Here is an 8340-nt window from a genome sequence, read left to right on the forward strand (position 1 = left end):
TGGCACATTACACATGTTATTGGCTATATTATGTCAAGGAAATGGGAGCTAAGTACTTTTCCCCAAGGATACGCAAAGACAGCTTACCCATTTCTGAGTACCAAACCTTTGCCTCTTGGATTACAAGGATGACACTCAGCCACCGAGCTACAGTGGCTCACTTTTCAAAACTAAGTCATATTTTAGCATATCAATTCTGACAAATTTTAAATAAAAAATGTTTGGGGGTTTGGTGGCTTTATAGCACAGCAACATGTTTAATGTTATGTTGTGTTGAGGGAAAAGAAAGTGAGAAGGACACGTACATGTGAATCAAAGTCCCACCCTGTCACGAGTCCGGTACCTTAACCAATAAGCCACCATGGTTCAAAACGAAGGAATATAATCAGATAAATCAATTGTTACAATATTATTAACATATGCAGAGAAAGCATATATTGTTGAAATATCAGTTTCATGCATTAATTATATTTGCTGCCAAATATCATTCACGGAATATGATATATTTCAAATAAAACCAAAAGCAAATTATACAAATAGAACTTTAAAAAGAAACTCTCACAAATTGTGGATAACGATGCTCATCAGTAATGCATCTCACCTTTACATAGGGTTCAGTACTTGCGTGTTTTGTCTCAGGGAGACCTTAGATCTCCTTCCTTAGATTTCAGCAGCCCTTGACCTTGGGAAAAGGCCATTTCCTTTTCATTAAACACCAATGGTAGCAATTTTTCAGTAAGGGTAAATCCTGCATGGCTTGCTTTCTTGGCATGGTTTAAGGCATGCCTCAGTCTGATTCTGTCCACCATAACATCATAAGAACATGGGAGTTGATGTTTTCAGAAAATGAAAAAGAATTGTATGAAAATATTATTAACAAACTTTTGGAAATAACTGATCAAACTTACAAAGTACATGTATACAGTTTTAGGTTAAATGTTGCATTGCAGATTAGTTTTCTAGAAACAAACAAATGTCAAAATACAAGTATGCCAATCCTTTTTAAAATTGAAGCACATGTTTAGTACTCATTGACAAACTCCTTGTCCATTGTGGTACACTAAAGAACTAGCAGTTCCAGCTAGGTCAGTTTTTCCATATCAAGTGGAGGTCTTACAGTGCCTCCTCATTTAAGTTTTTTCTTTCTTTCCTGTTCTTGAAGAAATCTTTACCTCATCCTTAGTGAAGATCTTAAGACATAAAACTTTTAAAACGTCTTGATCGCATTTCAAGTGAATGCACACTTTTTTATGTTGCCAATGGTATCTTCCTGCTGAGCAGAAACACTGCTGCATTCTCCCTCTGCTGAAGGCTGTTCGACTTCTTGAACACTTGACTACTGTTCTCCATATACTTCCTGCAGAGAATATCTCCAAGTTTTCTTTCCGTCGTAAATATTTATTATCTTCCTTGAGAGCCTTAACATCATCTTCCAGCTTTCTAATGTATCTATCCCTGTATTAAATTAGATACAAAGCGATAAACAACAATGATACTATTTTGTTTAATGTCTTAATATTTACTAGATGTCATCATGTGTAAACAGTTAAATGTTGCAGATTTCACAAAGCTTAGTATTCATAATGCAAAATAGAGATTTCTAATACAGCTAGAGCCCACTATTAACATTTCAGCCGAACCTGGGTAGCAACTAGCTTATTCTAATAAAAATCTGAAGCAGGAAGTACCAATGTGGAATAGGAAAATCTCACCAGAGAGGTCAGGATTTAATGAGGGATGATAAAATAGCCATACCATTATGCATGTACGGTATAAAAAAAATTACCTAATGGAGAATTAAATGACATTTTGCTGATTACCGGTAGTTTTTTGTGCATAAAAGTTTGTATTTTATCTCATTGTAAAGATGAAAGGTAGCACCCCACCCACTCAATAACTCATGAAAATAAAGACCAGAATACTGTGAAAATTATGTGCATGTTGTCACTGTATTCCAATGTTTTCCTTCAAGGCGTCAATCATAATAGGGTTCCTCCTCTCACCAAGGGCAATGTACTATGACTTTCATGACCCTGGCTGTTATATATCCTGGTTTATTGCACAGAATGCCCATGACCACATGAGCTTATAGCAAAGCTTGACCATTGACCCCCAAAACAATAGGGCTTCTCCCTGGGGCAATATATGTCATCTCAAATCTGATGTACATTAAATAAACCAATACACATATACATGTCAAGCTTTATTTTTACTCATTTTATAGCATTTCTGTAGATAGAAGAAAACTCCAAATAGAATCAATGTAAAATATTCAACCCCCTGTTAACATCTTGGATATCTGAATATTATGAAACTTGCAGATTTAATGCGGAGTGACCCAAATAACATTTCTGACAAACAGAAATGAAATGGGATTTGCAGTTTTGGAAAAATTCAGACTTTGCTCCCAGAATAAAAATTCCAGACAAATAATTAAATTGACTTTGCAGTTTGGGAAACGTTATTTAAACTTGACCAATTTGAAATCAGTGGGCAGAATCCAATTAAATTTAGCAAATTAAGGATATTAAATTTGTAGCTACCTTTAAAAAATGTAAAGATAGAATACAAGACAAGGGAGTATTGCATACTTTGTGGTACCAATCCATCCATTTTGGGTGACTTCTTGTTAGGAGTCGAGTCTTCTCAGGAGTGATCTTATTTGGAGTGGCCATTTTCTTTGGTGCTATCTTTAGCGTGGCCATCTTATCTGGGGCAGCAGCACTCTTCTTTGAGATTAACTTGAAAGGAGGGGTTTGTCAGTCATTGATGTGACTGTATAAGAAATATTTTAAAGAATTTGCTGTGGGTTGCATAAAAGGCAGCATTTAATCAAACAGTAACATTCTTAATTAAGCTTTAATAAGCATATTAATTTTCAGTTACACAAGCCAAGGTGGTAGCTTATACGGCTTGATGGATATTTTGTCTATGTTCTGCTATTGCAGGACAACAGGGAATTTTCCCAATCATTAAGTATTAAACTCGTTAGTGTTTGCAAATATTGTTGGTGAAATAAATGTTTAAGATATTAATTTTAGTTTCAATTTTAATCCATATATTCATTTATTCAGTCATAAAAATGTTCAAAATAAGAATGTCAACAATTGTCTTTTGGTAAGACATCATTGTCATCAAGGTAATAACATTTCTTTAATATAAATTCGTTTTCGTTATTTATAGTTATGAGAAATATTTTAAATAATGTGCTGAAAAGCAGTTTATATATTGGAAATAAAGAGTACCTACATGGGCTACAAAAGTATTTAATAAAAATTTAGTGTTATCAAAACTTTAAATATGCATGTAAATATATCTATGTTCAATTAAGGTATCCATTTATACATCCCTACCTTAAAACAAGTCAAGTTTGCGGCTGCAATGGAAATTTGAATTATTGCATTCTATCAGAATCTATATTGTAACTAATCAAGTATGTGGTCCCTTGAAAATAAAATCTTTACTATAAGTAGTAGTAGTATTTTGATCTTAGACCTGATTGTGAATGCTTATTGTTTATTGCTTTTTGTTTGTTATAATGGAGAGGTCATTGCTACCTTTTCTTTTTCTTTACCTTCAGCAGGACAATGATCCTAAGCACCAGTGGATTAAAGCATGTATTGCACATGATCTGTAAGGATAAAACAAGGATGATAATTTTCATTTCAATCATGTTTCAATTCTTGATTGTGAATGTTAGCAGGCTTTATTGCGCCATCTAGTGTCTTAGGTTTTAGTCACATGATTCCCCCTGCTGGTTAATAAATGATGGGCCAACTGTACATGGTTGCACTGGTGGTGTGGCATGATAAAATGTAATGTGAAGTTCCTTACAAAGTGAAGCAGGAAAACCCACCCAGCCAGAGCAAGCACATTTGGCCCTTAAAAGGCAAGAAAGGGGAATCTCGAAAAAGATAGGAACTTTGTCTTTCATTGACCCGAGTAGGGGCGCTTCAAGGCCTGTTCAGAATGCATGAAAATATTTAAATTGTTATCATGGTCTTGCAAGTATATAGACAGTAACTAAAGATATCTCTTTTCTCTTTATTCTGCCCCTCTTTGTCTGTCAACTTGAGGGAGTGGTGGCCCACAGCAATGACACAGGTTGTGAACTAGTTGGTGATCCCATAGATAACTTGGGCAAAAATCTAGTCGGCACTCCTGAAATTGACTCAGTTGACAACATAAGCTACCACTTTGTTGGCAATGCAGAAGATGATCCAGCCAATGACTTAGACTGTGATCCAGAAGACAACCCAGTTGTTGACTTGGACAGCAATTGAGAAAGCGACCCACTGAGTTGATGATGTAGTTTGCAATCTGGTGGTGGCTAGCAGCCAGAAAATGACGATACCCTGCTGGGGCAGACATCTGTCACATTCTGGAGCACCTGACCTCAGACAGATACAGCAGATTATCACAGATGTAAAGACCTATCCAAAGGCACCAGAGAAAGCAATTTTAAGAATGGTTTAAGTGAGTATTTAAGTAAATGGATTATGAGATGTGTTGAATGCATTGTGTATTTTTGGTACTTTGCATTTACTCATCAAATTATTCTGCGTATGAACTTTATTTAATCTTTTATATTGATAGCACTGTTCACACATGGAATTTTTTAAAAATTTCTATATCGACTGGTTATCAGTTAATTGTATATACTTAACAATATTTTATATGCTATTTCAGGAAGTTAGGTTGTAAATTCAGCCATGTGTGATTATATGTGAGCTGCATTTAGATTATACTTACAGGCTGATCATTTCACTTTTTTTTGGGGGGGGAAGGATACATGTAAATAATTTGAAGGGGGATGGAGAAAAACAAAAGCAATTAACAGATTTTACATTTGATACTACACTGTATTTAAAATTAATGTAAATGTGCTTGACATACTTTTGTGAATTTAGACCATTTCCTTCATGAGATATGTATTGAATGAATAGAGAATATTTGCTTGAAACGAGTGAATAACTCAGTATTTTCATGAAAATAGCAGAGCTTTTCACCCACGAGATGAAATTAATCCGTTATTCACTTTTTTCAAGCAAATATTCTTTTTATTTTATGCTCACATACGTTGGCTACCTAAAGTTTGTGACACAGTGAATTAGCAGACTTCTTACGGTAATGTTAGCTTTTTACATACATATTCTGCTGTGCTATGTGTACTTGTGCACAGAATTAGTTCCACATAAGACTGATCAAAATTAACTGATATTTCCAGAATAACAAACTATAAGTTTCAAGGATAACAGACATGGATAATCAATCTGCTAATAATTAATTATTAATGATGAATTTGCTAAGGAACAAAATTAAAGGGAGGTAAGTATGTTCTGACCCACAAAAGTAGTTCCTGTAGTGAAAAAATTGTTGTTTTTTTTCACTACAGTGAAATATCATTATTTTAATTAGAAAATCATGTAATTCACTGCTTAGCATAAAATGAAAGCACTTATTTATTTCCTTGAACGTAAACACTGGTACTTTTCTCTTGCTACATGTAGGTCCGAGTTGGCAAATAAAATTTATGAAGATAAATGGCATCAATTGTTTGAAAGAGTGGCCTTCCGGTACGTATTTATTTGGAGAATTCAATAGATTTTAACCAATCTATATTTAAAAAAATATTAAATCTGCTGACATCCAGCAAAAGTGTTCATACCTGTATGTTTTCGGCCTGTTGTCTTTTATGACAGTTGGACCAAAAGAAAAGAAAGTCTTTTATTTAGTCTTTGATACTTGTACGTGGCGTAGTCTGTTCTTACTAATCTGATGTTTTGGTATATTCAATGTGGCATAGTCTGTCCTTACTAATTTGATGTGTTGGTATGTTCAATGTGGCATAGTCTATCCTTACTAATCTGATGTGTTGGTGTGTTCAGTGTGGCATAGTCTGTCCTTACTAATCTGATGTGTTGGTGTGTTCAATGTGGCATAGTCTGTCCTTACTTGATGGGCTGGTGTGTTCAGAGAGGCATAGTGTGTCCTTACTAATATGATGTGTTGGTGTATTCAATGTGGCATAGTCTGTCCTTACTAATCTGACGTGTTGGTGTGTTCATTGTGCCATAGTGTGTCCTTACTAATCTGGTGTGTTTAGCATTAAGAGTTAAATATTGTTTTTTATCTAAAGTTATGTGGGGGATAATCTTTTATACAGGTATGCTCAAGGCCATGTACACAGTACTTTTGACTCCTTTTTTAGAAAGAAAAATGATACTATAGATATTCACTGAAAGATAATGGTGGTATTATTATATTATTATTATTATTTTATTATAGAAAGCAATATAAATGGTTTGCAGAAGAAGTCATATTGCCAAGGATCCTAGGACACAGGAAAATTGATGCTACATATTGAAGAGTTTTGGTACCATGATGACAGTGGGAGTGTTTTCACTCAGTACTACCTCTAATTTACTATATTCATTGTTTGCTTTGATACAAAATGTATTATTATTTATATTTTGTACCATATTTATTTTAAAAGTGACTTCTTTAGTACTTTTTACATTCATCTAGAACATTGTACATTTCAATTTTCATAATTTCCTTTTTTATATATGTATCTTCTTTTCATGCTAATCTTTTAAAACTAAATTGCTTAGTTTTCATTTCCTAGGGCCCAATTTGTCCTTCTCTGTATTTAGTCCCAAAGTGAATGCATTGTGATCAGATATATTTACTTCTTTCCATACTACAATCTTTTCTACACGTAATTTTCCCATTTCAGATATATAAAATCTGTCAAGTCTAAATCTTTAAGTTCTTTCATATGTATTTGTGAATTCTGTTCTCACTAGGATGATTGATACATTTTTAGTGAATTTTTTTTAAAATTGGCTCTCGTATTAGTTTATCTATCTCTGATATCCCTTCAAGCTTTCCATTTTGGATTCAACCTAAATTACCTGCAGTTATAAAATTGTCTGTTCAATAGTTCTGAGTAAAATCTTGAAATTTTTCAATAAATTTTAATGTTATGATATTACAGTGACATGTGCACGTTTAGTATGTGTCATCCATTTATTTTCCTCGCATGTACTAGCCTACCTTTGAAATTGTTGTATTGCGATTTTTCCACAAGGTTGTTTTATGATATATATATATATAGTTACTTGTAATATTGTTGCATTCAGCAATATCATTCAAAAGATATGTTCCTCTATGATGTCATTCGAGACAGTTTTGAATTAAAATTCTTTTAGTTATGATATGGTTCAAAGATAAATGTTTAATGTACATTTTCCTCTCGTATTTGGCCGTCTTGTTTTCTTTTGTTTGAAATGTCTTCTCTTTTTGTACTAATTCCTGCTTTTGGTTTTTCTCCAAAGAGTTTTTTTTCCTATTCATTTCCATTGTGATTCCATTTCTCCCAATTGTTCCATTTTCCCTTTGGATTCAAAGTTTTGGGTTTATTAATTATTTTTAGCAAGCGATGGTGGTGTTGCATTTGGTATTGGCCATTTGGTGTGTGTCCCCTTGTATTGGCCATTCCACCATGTTGTGTGCGTGCTCTTTCTGTTTTTGGAGAACCCCAAATGGAGATGAAATGTATAAATTCTTCCAGATCTGAATAATTTTGTCTGACTTGTTTTCCACATTTTGTTTGCTCTCTTTCTACGGAGTTAAGTGTCGACGTAGAGACATCTCAGTTTTCATGGGATGGTTCCTCTAGGACATATTATAGTTTGCATAATTTGACATTATTTGTGCACCCCTTATGACCTTGAGCTACAAGGTCTTTGAGGTGTTCTCGTTTCATCCAGAACTTGTAAGCTTTCTTACATTTGTATGACCCTCCCCCATCCCCACAACAAGATCTGGTTCAGGTATTGAAAGAAAAAAAAAACAAAAAAAAAAAAACAAAAAAAAAACACAAAGCAAAAGAATTTTGAGCAAACATTGGTTTAAATATATGTTTTTAATAGGGTATGTCTTGTGGTTTGTTTGTTAGTGTTAGGTTTTTTGATGGAGTGGTGTAATTTTTTATCCTGGTATCGGTCCATTTCTCAATGTTCCTTTTCCTTCTGCTCCTTGGTTGTAATGTTTTCATTTTTAAAATATAGATGGTACTCACCTCCTTGGATTGCATTGCACCTATTGGATGTTTTCCATGATATTTGTTAACTATTACTGCCAGGTATCCTTGCCATTGATTCTTTTTTGTTCAGTGTATGTTATTTGTGTATTGCTGTATCATATTTTCATTTGCTGTATCCCATTTTTGTTTGTTTTATGTCTCATTTTCATTCATTGTTACTTTTAAACTTTAGTATAAAAATAACAAACAAAGATAGGAAAACCTGTAGCATAGAGAAGTCTCACAATATG

General features: G+C 33.7%; 1 long non-coding RNA gene across 1 annotated transcript; it reads left to right on the plus strand.

The window, feature by feature from the left end:
* The first annotated feature begins 3685 nt into the window (after positions 1 to 3685).
* Positions 3686 to 7113, plus strand: LOC149796778 (uncharacterized). The gene is made up of 3 exons (XR_016421458.1): positions 3686 to 4476; positions 5511 to 5576; positions 6289 to 7113. It is a non-coding gene; the product is annotated as an uncharacterized LOC149796778 (long non-coding RNA).
* The last annotated feature ends 1227 nt before the right edge of the window (positions 7114 to 8340 follow it).

Source organism: Sinohyriopsis cumingii, chromosome 6, assembly GCF_028554795.1.
Source record: "Sinohyriopsis cumingii isolate HCF-2022 chromosome 6, ASM2855479v2, whole genome shotgun sequence".
NCBI classification, from domain to species: Eukaryota; Metazoa; Mollusca; class Bivalvia; order Unionida; family Unionidae; genus Sinohyriopsis; species Sinohyriopsis cumingii.